At 52.4% G+C, this 17,364-nt stretch overlaps 1 protein-coding gene across 5 annotated transcripts in view; it reads left to right on the top strand.

Moving 5' to 3' along the window:
* The window catches only part of Egfr (epidermal growth factor receptor), a 125,767-nt gene that overhangs the window by 63,329 nt on the left and 45,074 nt on the right, over positions 1 to 17,364 (top strand). The window contains exon 1 of one of the 5 annotated variants that reach the window (XM_087196035.1): positions 13,578 to 13,597. The exons of the other annotated variants lie outside the window; for them this stretch is intronic. The gene's annotated coding sequence lies outside the window, so the exon portion shown is untranslated. Of the gene's footprint in view, positions 1 to 13,577; positions 13,598 to 17,364 lie in introns of those variants that run through there. 5 annotated transcript variants of the gene reach the window in all.

The raw sequence follows: 17,364 nt of genomic DNA, 5'->3' as shown, positions 1-17,364 counted from the left end.
TCTGCCTTCTCAGCTCCATTAACAAGCTCCTAGTCACTCACCGAGCACCCAACAGCTTCCTCCAGCTCCTGCTGGAACCACAGCTGGAAACACTGGCAAACTCTGCCCTGGTGCGTGTAAGAGGTGGTTTTAGTTCCTTCACCCTTGAAAGTGCAGCCTTTGATGTGTATAGGCATTATGATTTGGCCTGGTAGCCAAGAAACCCACCTTCTCTTCACACTCTCAGTGATCTTTCAGTGGAGCTCCTACAAGGAAAAATGATCGAAAGCATCAATCAGGCTCATTATTTGATCGAGAATATAGCTCAGAATTCCAGTGGTTGTTCAGCACTCTTGTTCCCCAAGTTCTGGAACTTGAGTTCAGATACAAGCGTGCCTGGATGTGTAGCTTTGTCAAAGACCAAGGGTGATTTGATGTCCAGCAGGGCTGTCTATGTTGGGCTTGGGGATTTTTTGATATGCATTAACAGTATATCCTGAGACATTTTTTCAATGCCATTTAATAATTTAAAAGACATTTAATTATTAAAGTAATTCATTTTAAATTCATATGCAATCATTTATATAATTGATCCTTAGTGTTGGACATTTAGCAGTTACAAAATTAGCTTTTAGAACATCTGCATTTGTAATCTTTAAAACAAGGAACCATTGGCTATAATGGAATTGGGGATTCATTCTCTTCTTCAATAACCTGTCCAATAGACTTAGTGTATTAATATGTTGTTACTTTTTGGATCTAAATGTCCCCCAAAGCCTCCTGTGTGTGGAAGCTGATGAATCATGGGGTTTTATTCTCATCAGTGGATTCATGCATGAATAAGTTCATAGCTGAATGTACTGTTAGAGGTGGGGCCTGATTGGAGACAGTCACCGGGGTGACCTGGAAGAGTGTGTTCTTGTCCCCAGCTCCTCCCTTCCCTGTCTGCTTCTGGCTGCCGTGGGTCCAGCAGCTCTCCTCCACCAGGCCCTTTCACCATGCTGTGTCTGCCTTCGAGTCAGATGACCATGGACTGAACCCATTGAAACTGTGAGCCAAGATAAACCTCTCCTCCTTTAAGTTATAGATGCCAGGTATTTTGCCCCAGCAGCAGAAAAGCTGACTAATACATGTGCTTATTTGTGTTTTGTTAGTTTTCTAGCATGATTTTTTAAAACACTATGTTGTCACATGTATCAGCTTTGAAAGAAGAAAGTTGTGTAGACATAATGAAACCTTGTAGCCTTTCATTTATATTATTATTCTGTAAGTTCAATTGATTTTAAAATATACATTAAAATATCACCAAAACTCTTCTTAGACAAAAATATTAATAAAAGTGTTTCAAACACTTTTTAGACGAGATCGCTTTTAACTCTACTGTAGTTCTGTGAAGGGCCATGTAAATTTTGTTTCACCTGCCCAGGCTATTGTAAAAACATCAGCCACACTGCCCATACAAAGTATATATTCAATCAATGGCTGCTATTTTTATGAATTTCCACTTAACAAATATTTATTATCCCACATTATATTTAGGAGGTTATATTTATCATCATCTAATATTTGAGCTAGTCTATCTTTCAGAAATAGATTCTAGAATCAATCACAGGATGGACAAGTGACTCATAGTTTCTGAAACACAAGGGCTTCCTGGAAGCCTTCTGGGAGGTGCAGGCCCCACGTGGACCCGCTTCACCCTTCACGCCCATCCCGTCCCATCCCATCCCGTCAGGATCCAGTGATTTATTTTCATGGAATCTGCCAGTGACAGACACAACTTCCTGTGTTCTCTCCTCCCTCCCATCTCGATCTCTTCTTCCAACAACATGCCAGGAGCTGTGCCAGGAAGGCCCCAACCAGTCAGGGAACGACACACTCAACTCTGAGATCCTCGAGGCAGTCACACCTTGTGATGGTTTTCTTTTCAAACAGCGGTTTGTATGTGGGAGGTTGCATGCACACAGCCACACCAGGCACCTGAAGTTGAAACACAAGGGTCCAAAGCAAGGATTTGCAGTGTTTGGAGTGGGCTGAACATGGGTCCATGGCTGTTTTCCAACCTTGCCCATTGGAAACCTGGAAACACACTTGACCCATGTGAGGAAGAGGATTCTCCTAGGAGACAAACACTGACAGTGGGCTCCAGAGAGGATGCTCCCCCAGGTCTGCTGTTGGGAGCAGAGGGTCCCTGACCCCAGGCTCCAGCAGAGCCCAGGCCTCCCTGCTCCTGGTCTAGGTGGGCCATCATGCCCTCCGTACCAGCTCCATGCTGTCCTCCCTTCCTGGTACTCTCCACAGTAAGTCCTAGTGCAACCAGGCAGGGTGGTGCACACCTGTACTCTTGGCACTCCAGGAGGCAGAGACAGGAAGACTGCAAGTTCCGTCTCAGCCTGGGCAACTTAGCAATTTAGGGTTGCCCAGTTTTGCCTCTGTGACAGCTGCACCCAGCTGATTTACCCCATCGCCTGGGACACTCAGGAAGGCAGAGGCTGAGGCCCACTGAGGACCTGAGAATCTGCATTCCTAACACAGTTACCGGGAACTCACATCCCCACTAGAGTCTGAGAAGAGCCAATCTCGTGAGCTGCCAACTCGTGAACACGGCTGTGGTTGGGGTCACCAAGTAGAGCATCTGCTGCCCTTGCAGGCCTGGCTGGACCCCAGGCCACCCTGGGCTGGGTGAGGCGGCCCTTCCTCCGCTCATCTGCTCGTCTGGAGTGTGGCTGCCTCTCTGAGAGCTCCATGCTGCCCTCCTGGGGGGACCAGATCGAATGCCCTCCTGCGTCTCCACAGCACCAGAGCCCTGTCCTTGGGTCAGAGGAGGCCACCTCCCTCAGGGCCCCTTCTCCATGGGGGTGGCCAAAGGGGCTCGTGTAGGACCCAACTCTTCTTTCTATTCCGTCTGAGAAACCCAGCCTAACTGCATGGGTATTGAGCAACTTCATTAGTGACAAAGGAAGCACTTTCCTGGTTTGACAAATAATTGCTTCCATTCTTCCATTTGAAAGTTACTCACTTAGGGAGAGGAAAGAATGTGTCACCCAGTGAGGGCACTTGTGCAAGAAGGGCCCACTGCAAAGACATCCATAGCTCTGCCCCTGGTTGGCCAGGGCCTGGGCATGGGAACTGCTCACCTGCGGGTCCAGGTCCACCTCCTGCCTGGACTCGGCTCTGCCTCGCAAAACCTGAGCCCTGGCCCTGTTCGGGCTCCCAGGTGGGCGTGAGCGGCACACTGACTGCCCCTGCTGGGAACATTGTCCATCTGTCCTGTAGCCCTTTGAGTGGGGTCGCCTGTGGAACTTTGCGTTGTCATTACTGTGTTTTCACTGGCCTGCTGCCTGCAGACGTAAGAGACATCATTAGTACTGCTTACAAGAAGAAATGAGATGGCAGCCAGCCAAATGCCATTACGGTTAGAAGCTGGCCAGGTGTCATTTTTGGGAGATGAGATAACGCTGCTCTCTGTAGGGTGAGTTGCCTGCCTGTTGCAAGTTAGGACTTGCTGGACTGGTGGACAGGGCCAGGGAGAGAGATAAGTGGATCTCCTAGTGAGAGGTCATCTGTTTTGAAAGCCTGGAAGATTCCATGAACCACATCCAAGTGTTACCACACAGGGAAGTGTCCCAGATGGTGCGGGGTAAGACATCTCCAAACAAAATTCCCCACGCTGTCTTTCTTGGAGATCCTGAAGGATCCAAACCTCTGAGTGCTTAGAAGTTTATGGCCATGTATAGGAGTGGAGATAAAACTCTGACCCCAAAGAGACAGTGGGCTTTCCTCGCAGGCAGGCTTCGCTGGCAGGGCAAGCAGCCCCTCCTTCCCTCAAAGCCTCTGCACTCCCAGAAGCCATTTCCAGAGGATGCTACTCCTCAGGTGGTGGCACGGAGGCGTGCGTGGCATTGCGTGTCCCACACATCACCACACTATCCATGGAGGGAGGACCCAAGCGGCCCTGGCCCGGAAGAGGGCGTGCAGGTCGTGGTGCCCTCAGAGCCCTGTGCTCTGTGGCCCTCTTTCCACTCCCTCCCCCTGTCCAGCTATGGCCATCAGTTTCTTTTTTTCTCTCCACCAGAACTCCTGGAGTTCCTAGAGAGTTAGCAAGCACAGTCTCTAATGTGGCCTACCAGAGCATAACAAGTGTTGCTCTGTTTGGATCCATATTTGCAGTTCTGGGGATTAAACCCAGGGCCTTTACATTGAGCCACTTCCCCAGCCCTTTAAAAGAATCTTTTTTTTTAATACAGGGTCTTGCTAAGCTGCCCAGGCTGGGCTGGAACTTGTAATCCTCTTTCCTCAGCTTCCGAGAGTCCCATCATACCTGGGTGTTGTGGGTGGTTTTGGTCTTCGTTTTGCATTACCAAGCTTTCCAGGGCAACTTCAACTCAATTAGTTTCATTCGAAAAACTTCTACCTCCCAGAATAGGAAAATGGCAAAGGGATGCGCTCAACCTTGGGGTATCATCACTTGAGTCTTGAGCAAACGTCCTTGCATGATGACGTGTGGCTGAGAACTGGGGCATTGTGTGTGGCTTCTCCCGTCCAGTTGCACAGTGCACTGGGCTGTCATCAGTTCACACCATTGGGGTGCAGGGTCTCTGTCTCATCTACATTAGGGGCTTTTGCTGGGTCCTTGCTACCCCAAAAGCATTGGAGGAGGTGGAGGCCACTTCCGGGCAAGAAGAGCAGCAGCTGACTGAGGCAGCCCTGTGGAATTAGGAGGCTGGGGAAGCCCAGCCCCGCAGCCACACCCAGGCCACCTGCCCTCCTGACCTGGTTCTCCCTGTCAGGGTGGCATGGGTTTCCCCGGCAGCTCCCACCCTGCCCGGCCTCCCATGCTCCCACGCTCTCGTCCCTTCACCTCCTCCCCTGCCCGCTACCCAGCACCACGTTGTTCTTCCCAGCCAAGCTCCTGCATAGGCCCTCAGCATGGGTGCCCAGGGCCCCGTCCAACCCGGATGCCCTCTGTGCTCTCCAGCTGCACCTTCCCCTCCACTCTGTCCCGCATGTGCCTGGCCCATGGTGTTCCCATGTTCGGAGTCACTGCTGTACTGTCCTGTCTGCATGTGCATGAGGCGTTGCGCCAGTGCAGAGCCCACAGTGCTTTGCACTCGAATGTCTGATCCGTGTCGGGCTTGACTGATCCATGGTTTACAGCAGCCCACCCTTTAGTGCAAGAATGCCACTAGCATGGTCTGCATGGTAGGCAACTGTAAAATGAGGGCCATGGCAATCTGTAGCCAGAAAATCCAACGAGACTGGTCATGGGCTTATTGTTTTAACTTCAGAATTGCCGCAGAAGATATGAAAGTAATCTGCTAACTCCTTCCGCTTTATTGAGCTGTGCCTGCAGTGTCCCATCTGGAAAAGTGGGGCTTGTGGCTGACACCCTCCTGGTGTGACCTATTCATGCATGGAGTGGTGATGACATTGTAGTCAAAGCCAAGGAATGAAAGTCATTCTTTAAGGCATAAATATCTAGTCAATCAGTTAAGAAATTAGTTGCCAAAATTTCATCATTCTTTCTACAAACTAGTATAAAAAAAACTCAACATACTTCCTGTCTCTGCTCCGGACTTGTGTCCTAGAAAAGACCTGCCCTTCTCATAAACTCTCAGTGTTTTTACTTCCTTTTCAGTGCGGAATCTTCAGGGAATCTCCTCTCCTCACACTTGCAGAGTCCCCTGTAAACATCCTCAGGGTCTGCTTGCTCCCTTTAGTCAGCAGCCACGCCCTGAAGTCTCCCCGACCTGCTTCCTTCCCTGAAGCCTCACAGAGGGACCTTTCTGTGGGCTCCTGTGTCACCCTCCTGTGCTGTCAGCCTAAGTCCCAGATGCAGCCTCTGAGAGGGAGCAATCAGGAGGAACCAAATTGTGTGTGTTGGCATGGGGGATAGAAATCACTGATCTTCTTAGCTCACATGCAGAATTGAAGCTGTGTGTGAGTACAGAAGCGTGTGCCTTGTGTCTCTGTGTCTTGAGTGTGCTGTGTGTGTGTGCATTGTGTGCATGCCAGTGGCGTTGCATGAGTGTTCGTGAATGTGTGTGAGTGTGCGTGTGTGCGCATGTAAGTTCTACAGTCTAGTTAGGGAGAGTACATTAAAAATAGGGGTTTGTGTGAGGTTCAGTGTTAAAGCAAGTGCTTAGCATGCTCAAGGTCCTGGGTTCAATCCCTACCACCAAAAACACAAAAAATGAGAGAAAAACAAAAGAAAGAGAGAAAGAAGGAAAGAAAGAGAAAGGGAGGGAGGCAGGGAGGCAGGGAGACAGGGAGGCAGGGACAGGGAAAGTGTCAGGGAAATCCTTGCCGTAGATCAACTGTAATTCTGCAATGTTCAGACTTGTTGATAGTTTTCCGTTATTGGCAGGAAAAGTCTGTGCCACTCCATGCTCTTCGATCAAACCTAAAAGCTCTGTTTCAGCCTGAGTTGTTGATATCAGTATTTTTCAAATCTCTACCAGTTTTCTGTGAGGTAAATTAGCCATGAAATCAACTCAATAACTCTCAGAGGACGCTGAGGCCTGCCTGGAGCCTGGGCCAAGGCCCTGCAGACTTGCCGGGTTGTGTTGCTAAATTTCCAGGTTTGTAAAAGTGCGGGGTTGATCCCTAAGCTCACGAGAATGTTCATGCCACATGCTGCAACATTCGGTTGGGGAGTGTCGGGCCAACAGCCTTGGCTCTCAAGGTTCTGCGAAGTCGCATCTCACCTTCACCTGGGGCACTGCACCCCTGCCTCTCCCCTGGGTGGGCCCTCTCACCACTAGGCCAGCCTCTCCTGCACATCCTCTGTCCCTTCTTGGCCCCCGTCATCCTTCCATCCTTTGGGGGCAGTGCTGACCACAGTGGACATGGGCATCGCCCAGAGATTCGGGCCCAGGCAGCCTAGGGCCAGGGCTCCTCCTCACTGGCCCGCCCAGGCAGTGCCCAGACCGCAGGCCCTGCTGCAACTACTGGCCCTCCATCGCAGGGCCTGCAGGGCCCTCTCCACATGCAGTGAGGCTGTTTTCTGTTCTTATCTCCGTTTGTGTTTGTTTTTAAGTTAGAAGATCATTTAATTCTACAAGGGCGCAATACAGCCTGAAGAAAAATAATTCTGAAACAGAAATCAAGTGTGTGCCATTGAAATAACATGTGTTAAGGAAAAATGCTTCCAGATTTAAAATAAAAATTCAGCCTTTGACATTACAAGCTATTGCTGCAAACCCCCTGCACCCCGGGCAGAGGGACAGGCGCCTGGCACCCGCAGGTCTGAAGCCACGCTCCTTATGACCTCGGGCCTGCAGCTCTTCCCCCAGCACTGAAACAGCCTGGGGTTCTGCCTCAGGGCTTGTGCTTGTGGCTGAATCGTGTAGCTGTGCTTTCCACCTTGAGGGAGTCGTGGGCTCACACCTAACTGCAGGAGGTAAGCAGAGAACCCTCATGCACCCTTCTCCCGCCTCCTCGCCAGGACACAGTGGCAGTGCAAGGATGCCACAGCGTCCTCTGGCCTCGGGTCCCCCACAGCTCTCTGACAGACCCCCCACCTCCATGTAGCAGGTATTTGAAAGACTCCAACTGGAGATACTGCTCCTGCTGGAAACCCATCTGTGGCTTCCCATCGCCTTCCGAGTGCAGCAGAGAGCATCACCCAGCCCTGAGCTGGCAGCCCTGCCTGCACTCGGGCTCTCGCCAGGCTCTCCTGGCTCTGTCTGCCTGAGCCTCCCGCCCCACAGCTGCTCCATCCTGGAGCTGAGCCCGAAGGCCACTTCCTTCAGGACCCTGCAGGGACCTCTCGGCCTGGGCGGGCCCCACACTCAGGGCCCATGGCACCCTCACAGTGAAGCCCAAGCCATACAGCAGGCCCCCCAAGCAGTGAGCCGTCTGGGTGGGCACCCTCACCCCATTAGCTGACAGGAGCGTAGGGCCCAGCAACCAGCCATCGGCCCATGGTGGCACACAGCAGTGCTGAGCAGGATGCTCATGTGGACACCTGGGCCTGGAGCCCACTGGTATAACATGTGGGCGTTCTGCACACATGCACACATGGCACAGGAGCACTCACTGCATGGGTAAGGAAGAGAAGCGTGTCCTGAGTTGGCCTTGTGGTAACTCCCAGAGGCACCATGTGCAGAGCAGTGCCGCCACTGCGCTCCTGGCGCTGATTCTCGTGTTTTCCTCATCAGGTGGACTTTTAAATAGCTAAGTACCAGGTAGCCATGAATTAGAGGATGAAGATGTTTTGTAAGTGTAGACAGTGAAGCCTTTTGTACATGCTATTTTGTTTGTAGTGGGTGAAGAGCATTGTGGGATGTGGGTCTAACTTTCTGTGAAATAGCCACAAGCCTGGCAAATCACAGACACCCTACTTAACCCCCAGTCTGCCCAGAACACTCAGCAGACACAGTCGTGTCTGATGGTGACTGTCCCGGAGCTCTGGAGCCCTGCTCTGCACACCATGCGGTCATCCAACCCCTCTCTGGTGCTGCGTGCTTGGTCCCTTGCAAACTGAGCTAGGAGGGCTGGATTCTGCTGCCCACCTTCTGGACCCACTCCAATATCAAATTACAACTGCAGCTCACCCTGCGCCAAGGATCTGGACCTCATTAGGAGGGAGAGGAAGTGGGAGAGGATCCAGTTCTCAGTGGATTCACAAGCGATCTGAGCTCTTTGGAACCTAAAGCCTGATGTGCTCGTTCCATGGAAGGAAGCATCGCCACATTTTCCAGGGGGAGGTCCAGGTCCTCACTGCTCATCCCCTCCACTGGCCGCGCCCACGCGACATCTGTAGTTCCTCAACTAAAAGCACAAATTATTGCGAAAGGTAATTGAGCTTACAAAGAGATGCTTGTGTGGAAGACTGTCTTGGCTTCAAGGGGGAGAAATCTTGCTTCAAGGGGTCATGCAGCAGCGGGGCATTAGCTCAGGAAAGACTCGTGTGGCCCCTCCGCCCGCTGTGAGGGTCTGACTGTGCTCCAAAATAAACAACTTCAGGACAAATCGAGCTAAGACGTAAAACACAGTTTTTCACTTCCCTCATTACGGGCCTCAATCACCAGGCAGTCAGCTCAAAAAGAAAGTCAGCTCCTACTGCCCCAGGCCTGCAGGCTTACTGAGACCATCCGTGCTGCTTACTGAGACAGGCCACCTAACGGGTACTGGGCCCCACAAGCTGCGCCCACCTTGAAGGAGCCGCTAGGTCCCAGGGCGCCAGCAGTGGCCTTGTCCCCTGCCTCCTCCACAAGTCCCATCAGATGGAACCGACCAGCTGGGTGGGTGACGCGCCTGGGCCACCAGCGTTCATCTAGGCCCACCTCTCGGGGCTCCCCCTCACCGGCAGACTCTCTAGCACCAGCAGCTGGATGGAGTTCCTTTACTGTGGAGCTCCGTGGCCAGAATCTTGTAGGCTCACTGAAGTTCTCAACGTAACAAATTTAAGGGAAGGCAAGGGAAGCAAAATGTTTATTGTTGTTCTCAGGTGACAAGTCACCTCTTGAAGGAAACAAAATGTGCTTAGGAACAACAGAATGCTTTCAGCAAATGGCCTCTCTTGCCTGAGAGGCTGCCATGGGGAGGAAGCCAGGGGACAGCGGGCTGGGCAGGTGTGGGGCAGAGACCACGGTGCGGGAGGCCACACACAGGCGGGTCCCAGGGGACCGGGGGAGGAGCTTGGAGTGGCACAGCGTGGTCTAGAACACACTCGGGCTGTAAGCATGAAGCACGAGCACTGGATCCGTGTGAGGGACAGCTCCGGTTCAGAGCTGCTACTTCACAACCTCCCAGCAGAAGGAAAACCTCCCTGCTCAGCCTGGCCCAGCAGGACCCGGGAGCCACCGGGGACAGAGCAGGAAGGCAGGACCCCTGCTGTGGTGGGTAAGGTTGGCTGTCCTGGCCACACCCCAGCCACACAACCAGCAGCCCTCCCAGCCCTGCCCTTCCCTCCTGGGTTCAATGCCTACATCCTCTGTCAAATCCTCTATTTACAGGTGAGGAAACAGGAAGAGCTTAGTCCTAGGAAAATCCTGTGGGGGTTTGGACCTTGGCAAGCAAATCATGCCAAGCAGGTTAACCTCTGGGAAGCGCAGGATAGCGGTTCTGGTCTCACACTTCCTGGCCTCGGTAGGGCACAGCCCACCACCCGCTTGCTGAAGGGAGCTAGCTCCCCAGGCGCTCGGCCAGCATCATCTGGCATTTCTGCAGTCCTCGCGCTGAGCCAGCAGGACGGAGGCGTGGGGCAGCAAGCAAGTGGCCTGCAAAGCTCAAATATTGACTTTCTGGCTCTTTGATTTTTCCAGAAAAAGTTTTCTCACCCCTTCTCTGGGAAATCATACACAGCGCTTTAGGGACCATCTTTTCCAGACTTAGCAATAAAGCCTGGCTGTGGTTGGCACTGCCCTCGCTCAGCCTCACAGACAGGTAAGCCCTCTGACAGCCAGCGAATGGGTTTGTGTACGAACTGTCAGTTTATCGGATAGTTCTCAGGGAATGACAGGGCTCCCCTGGCTTGTGGAAGCAGTCGTAGGGCCCTGGTGCAAGTATTTCTTGAGCGTGAATCTAGCTTGGGGCAGAACCTTGCTTGGCTCTGAGTTAGCGCAGAAGTTGTGAGTGATTTTTGAGTCAGTCCTTCCTGGTCTGCGATCCCCGGAAACAGCTGTGGGTCCCAGCTCACTGGGCGGAGCCTCAGATACACACTGGGAGGAGCTCTGTCCCCAGACTGCTCGTTGCAGTTCTGTAGCCCAGTTAGAAAGGGAACTTCAAAGGACAACTGGGTGTAAGTAGGAGTGAGCAGAAAAGTGTCCATTTCCAAGCAAGCATGAATACAAACGCGTGCACACACAACCCGTGAGTCTAGGTCCACTCAGCACCAGCCCACAGGTCAGCAAGGCCCTTTTCTGAGTGGACAACAGCATGGGGGCGGCTGTTCCAGGCAGCAGCAGAGTCCTGGGCAGAGAATCCACCCAAGGCCCCAGGTCTGTGCCTGGCAGACAAGGTGAGCAGCTCGCTGGGTCAGCAGAGATGGCCTGGCTCCCAGCCAGCCTCACACCCGTGGTGTAGCAGCAGGGCCGAGGGTCAGGAGCCCAGAGGCTTGGGGCAGGAAGCAGCTCATCTGCGGGACTGGAGCCAGGTTCCCTCAGATCCAAGTCTATGCTGCTTACCGAGGGTCTGCCACATGTCCCTGCCATGGCCAGGGTCTGCCCTGCCTCACTGGCCCCTTGAGAGTCACAGGCACATAAGTCTCTCTGTACAGGTGAAGGAAAAGAGCCACTGGGGTGAGGAAGCTACTTTAACAGCGGAACCTGGATTCTGGTCAGGACCCACAGCTCCAAGCCCAGCAGCTGCTTGCTGACAGTGCAATGGTAGTTTGATTGCTTGTTGTTCTGGAGTCAGAGCAGCTGGGGATCTAGTCTTCCACTTTCCCGTTCTGGTTCTTTTTTTTCAATACTTAATGACATAAACATGAAGTACCAATTCAAATAGCACTGCAAAGACCTGGCAGGTGCCAGAACTTGAACAGAAACAAGCCACAGAGGCTCCCCATTGGTGAAACCACTCCAGTAACTGTTTAAGAGAAGGCCACTTTTCTCCTTTTCGCTGCTCTTCGCTGTTCCCAGTAGTAAAAGGGGAAGACGCTGCCCCAGGAGAGCGATCCCAGCCTGCAGCAGCACAGTGCGAGCTCAACTTGAAGTGTGTGTAGGAGTCTCAGCAGGGCCGGCCTCCTCAGTCCACCTGTTCCCCCAAGTGGCTGCGCCCTGTCTTCTGCCGGGTGACAGCAGTCCTGGGCATGGTCGTCGGGGAGGGCGCTGGGTCTGCCCTTGTTTGCCATTGTCCCGTGGAACCGTTCCCTGGTCCTACCGTCCCCGTGGTTCCCGGCAGCTCCCAGCCCCGCCATGTGGGTTTTTCTCCCACTCTGCAAGAGCAGCCTCCGGGCGAGTAGGGACTGTCACGCAGCAGCAAAGCCACCAGGTGTGGGTTCTCTGTGGCCGTGAGCTACCAAAGCCCAGAGGGAGGAATTTCTGGGAGCAACTTTGTGCTCAGAAAAAAACAACACTCAGGTATCGGCCTTTCCCTGTACCTCAGTGATTGTCCCGATGTTCTGATTTGTGTAGTCATTTGCTTTGGGGCCCCCACTGGGGAGGGAAGATTGCTACTTGTGTGTGTTGGGTTTTTTCCCCCTCTAGTGTACATCTGTAAACCAACATAAATGTGCATATATTTATATACGTGTGCATTACAAGCTGATCTTTAAAATGTAGGTTGAAAATAGAAGAGCATTTTAAAAAGAACATTGGACCATCTTGGGGTGAAGGGTGGATACGCACAGAGCCCAGGCCTCTCCGCAGTGAATTATTTGCATGAAAAGAACTCCCAATCCCATTTTTAGATCAGAAATATTTTGTTCCCTTACAAATTATACATCTTTTCCAGGATTTTTTCCATAAGAAGAAATTATTCTTATAGATAATCATGAACAAACCAGAAGGGATATCTTGTTCCCTACAATTAGAATTTGAGTAATGACCCAGAGAAGGGGAATGCAGAAAAAAATAGAAGACACTTAATTTTTTAGCATGGAAAGTTGTGGACTTGTGTTTGGTAGAGCCACTAAGCCCAGCACTGGGCACTTGTAGGCAACTCCCTCTGACTCTGATCATAAAGTCATGTTTTCATGTGCTCGGTGATAAGGACGCTGGAGTCCCTTTTTCAGAGAGTCTGGCAATTTTCCCTTTCCTCGTTGTGTTCCTTTAGCACATCTACTCTGTGGCTGGGGTGCCCTGGAACAACTCCCCATGTAAAATCATCTTCCCAAAGGGCTAATGCATCCTCCACGGCAGTGAGTACTTCTAATTCATCCTTGGCAACTGAATTTGCTCTGTTTTATTAAATATATTTTCAACAGATTGATGAATGAGTGGACAGAGCAAACAAGCCCTCCTGTCCCATGCAGATTTAGAGCAAGGTGGCCTGAGCCCATGCTAACTGGCCACAGTGCTGTTAGGGCATTGACCCAACCTTCCAGGCACCAGGCATGCACGGCATTCACAGGAAACCTAGGAACAACTGAGGCAGGAGCGTGCAGCCCCTCATGGGGTGTGACTCAGCCTCTGTCGCCTGGTGGAAGACGTTTGCTCCTGGCTGGGAGGTAAGAAAGGCAAGGGAGTCGGGTGGGAGTGTGTTCACGTGGCCAGCCTCACTTACCTGCAGCGCCCCTTGCTGGGAAGGGTAAGAAGGCAAAGACACAGCTGAGAAGGGATGTTCGGACTCCACTGTCCCTTCAGAACCCAGTTCCCCTCAGGATGGCGCTGGGTCGTGGGTGGCACTCCCGTCCCCCAGCACATGGGGGAAGTCGGGTCACAGCTGAGGGGTGGCAGGCGAAGGCCCATCCTGAGGTTCCGCAGAGCTGAAGTCAGGCTGGCCAGGTTCACCCGCCAGACTTGAGTGCCCCCACGCTCCTGGGCTCCCCACTCCTCACTCTGAGCCACCCAAAGCCCCCTCCTTCAGGTGCCGCTCCTGCAGGACCCCTGCACAAGCCTTCGCTGTCCGTGGCGTCCTCTGGTCCTGGTCACAGCACTGTGATGACTTCCGGAGGCCTCCTGAACCGGAGGAAGAGCTTGGAAAGCCCAGGCTTCCGGTGCACACAGAGGTGCTGCTGCTGGCCTTTTCTTCTCTTTTTCTTTTTTTTGTGGGTGTCATAATTACCTAATGGTGGGGTTTGTCTGGGAGGTGGTCCGTGCATTTAACTCAATGTAATCAATTCTAATCTCAGACCCCTTTCCTTTTGCTCACCCCTCCTTCTTGTCCCCTACCCATCTCCATAAAGTCTGCTCCCGCTCTCTTGTCATCTCTCTGTCATTTATTTATGCAGTTGTCTAAGTTTCTTATAGAAGAAAAGCACGCTGTCTGTAACTTTCTGGGTCTGGCTGGCTTCCTGAACATGATGAGTCCATGCATTTTCCCATAGACACCGTGAACTCACGCTTCTTCATTGTGGAGTGCTGGTCTCTGCTCACAGATTCCACATCCATTCACCTGTTGGTGAGCCCCTTGGCTGTCTGTCAGCTTAGCAGCTGGACTGTGTGGCTGTAAATGGCTGTGCGTGGCTCACCGAAGTGGGATGTCTTCCCGGGGATGTGCCCTGGAGGGGAATGGCTGGACTGGACAGTCCTCCTGTGCTGTGCTGGAGGGGCCTCCATGCTGATTTCCACAGTGGTTGTACCGGTTTCGTGCCAGCTGTGAGGGGGGGACACACACACACACCCCAGCCGGAAGTCATGGTGTTCATTGTCTCCACATCGGCCAGACGGCCTGGCAGTTGGCTGTTTGTGCTGCCTGTCGCCTGTCTGCCTGGGCACCTGTCTCAGAGAAGCAACAGGCTCTGGAGAAATAGGTCGGATTCTCAAGACCATGGAGGCCGAGGGAGGCCAGGCAGGGTGGCCGGCCGGGATGTGGAAAGGAAGTGGTGCTGTGCAGCTCCAGACCTGTGCCTGTGTGCACGGAGGCTGACAGGAGTGGGCAGGGCTGGGAAGAGGCAGAGGAGCAGGCCGGCCAGGGCGGGGCGCTGACTCCTAGGTGTGGAGGGAGCACCCAGGCCCACAGTGAGCCGTGCTGTGCGTGGAGCTCCAGGACTCTGTCCTTCCCAGGGGCCCTGGTCAGCATCCGAACTCACAGCAAAGACCCCAGAGTGTACCCAGTGCAGTCAGACACTCCCTCCTCGAGTCTCTGTTCAGCCCACGTCCCTGTGGTAAACTGAAGGATCAGAGAAAGCAGCCGCCCAGGCAGAGCAGGCGCCAGGCCTGCAGCAGGCGCTCTGGAGAGTTATTGTTGGAGTCCAACACAGTGAGTGTTGCTTCCTGTGGTCTTTTCTAGCCTAACTTTATAGCCCAATAGCACCTCAACTCCATTTCTGATTTGCCTGCCATTCAACTGGCTGGAGAAAGTGGCTTTGAGTGTGGTGTAAGGTTACTGATTTACAGCACAGTGGAAGGAAATGGTTTCCTGCTGTGGTTGGGGACAGCAAGGCAGGAGTAGACAGCAGTGGTACTGCTGCAGAAGAGCCCTGGTGGCCCTGTCTCTGAGGCAGGAGATTTGGGTGTACAGAGCACAGCATCTCATCATCACTGCGCACAGCTACTGAAAACAGGTCCGTCCCAGAATGAGATTGCATCACTGGCGCGGTCTTCTCGAAGGTGGATGCTTGCTGATGCCTCAGAGACATTTGCAGCCCTCGGCCAGGCGAGCTGCCTTCCTGTGGTTCAGAATGTCGCCCATCCAGGCAGGGCACATGCTACACAGAGGCAGCCTTACCGCCTCTGGAGGCTGAGGCGGCCCTGCCGTAGACAGAGGTCTCTGTGGGAATGGGCAGGAGGCAGGGAGAACATGTGTGGGCCCATCTTCCAGCAAGCTGTTCATGTGCAGTTGGGAGAAAAACAAATTAAAATAAACATGAATTTACTCGGGCAGTTCCCAAAGTTCTGAGTGGCCCTGGGCAGCTCTGGAGAAACCTGTTTAGGGCTTCACGTAGTCAGTAACGCAGATTTGCCCGGGCTTGTGGGTGAGGAGAGGCGTGTGCCCCATGCTGGCACATGAAGGCCACAGGACCTGCCCCATAGAACCAGCACACTTTCCACTTAAAGGAAGCGATTGATCTTTATGTTCACTGAAGACGAAACGCAGGGCTTTTCTTTTTCACTTTTTTTTCAGTACCAGTGTTTGAAAAGGCTTTTGCCCTGAGCTACACCTCCAGAACATTTTTAATTATTTTTTGAGACAAGATCTGGCTAAGTTGCCAAGTTGCCCAGACTGTGCTCAGACTTGCAATTCTCCTGCCTCAGTCTCCCATGGGATTACAGGTGTGGGCTACCATGCCCAGCTTCTGAAGAAAAAACAATAAACAGACCCTAGGTCAGCCATAGATGCCCCAGAGTAACACACAGACAACGTCTCTTGATAATTCACAAAAACAGTGCAGCAAAACAAGATTAACCTCAAAACTGGCACGCTGTGCAGCAGGCCTCACACACAACACTGTGATCACAGTTGTGTGAAGCTCTAAGGCAGGAGACGACCCCTAGTGAGGAGTCAGAACAGCACTGCCTCGGATGCAGAGGGGACAGCAGGCGGGCTGACGGTGAGGTCCTCTAGACAAGAGTTTAGGGCACAGAGACGCACATCAAATGCCATCCCTCACCCCTCCCGGCCTGTGAGGGTCCTGAAACTGCAGCCGCCAAGGACTTACCCTGACACAAAGTCTGTCACACACCACGTGCAGCTGCTGATGCCTGTGCTTTCAAAGGCACCCAAAGCTAGTTGGGTAGACGAACAGACAGGCGCTGAAGTACACACGGTAGATCTCCCTAGTAAAACCTGAGCACAAAAGCTCAGTGCTCTGCAGACCTGAGTCGGGGACCTGGTGTCCATGATTCAGTGGAATTTGTTTCCAGCTTTGCAGGAGTCCCGAGAGCAAACGACAAGCACTGTACAGCACTCAACACAAACATTGTCTGCTTTTGCAGTGAATCGACCTAAAATATACCAAGGTGGTCACTGAATAAATTATTTAAATACCAAGTCCTAAATGCATATTTATATGAAATTCTTGAAGTATGAGATGTTCTTTTTCCTTTCTTTTTATATTTCCTGTCTGATAAATATCATTGCACGGGGATGGTAGCTGTGTTTAATTGCCAACAGTTAATTAGCTTCATGCACAGCCAAGCACCCTACGTTAGACACTAACAGGGCTGTGTGCATCAGCCAAGGTCCCCTAGCATTCACGGGCTGCGTGTTACGTCACTGCCAGGTTCTCAACAGCTAACTTCAATAAAGGAAAGTTGAGAGGTCTCATCCAGTCCTCGGCCACCTCGGCACTCTGGCAGCCAGTGATGTGCTCTGCGTCCTCCTGTGTGAGGATGCCTGACCCGACTCAGAGGCATTCAAGGTCACAGCATGGTGGAGCTCATTTCTCCTGGCTTCATTGCTTCGGGGAGTTCTGTCTTAAAATTGCCTGAGTAGTTTGCAGTCATTTTAAAAATAATTTTATTGTATCAGTGGTCTCACGTTTAGGTTTTCTCACCCTGTAGGTTTATAACGGGAGATATAAAGATTCTACTTTGCTTTGATGGGGGAATCCAAACCCACTTTTTCTTCAGGTGCTGGCAAGAAGCCAGTGCCTCACGCCTCCTGGCCTTGTCCTCGTCCTCCAAGCTGAGCCCTCCGCCCTACAGTGACCAGTCCTCCTGTCCACCCTGGGTGGCGCTGGTCTGCGTCATCTCCTCCCGGTGGGTAGGGAGAGCTGAGGAGCTGTAGCCGCATGGTGACTTCCCATGAGTGATGAACTGTGTGATGCGCCCAGGATGCTCCTGAGGTGGGAAGGTCCCTTTATCACCTCAGCATCTCCCGCTTCCTTGCCCA

Source organism: Heterocephalus glaber, unplaced genomic scaffold (genome assembly GCF_053883595.1).
Source record: "Heterocephalus glaber isolate CG9 unplaced genomic scaffold, H.glaber_assembly_v1.0 deba00001610, whole genome shotgun sequence".
NCBI lineage: Eukaryota > Metazoa > Chordata > Mammalia > Rodentia > Bathyergidae > Heterocephalus > Heterocephalus glaber.
This window is presented reverse-complemented; position numbering and strand designations above follow the sequence as displayed.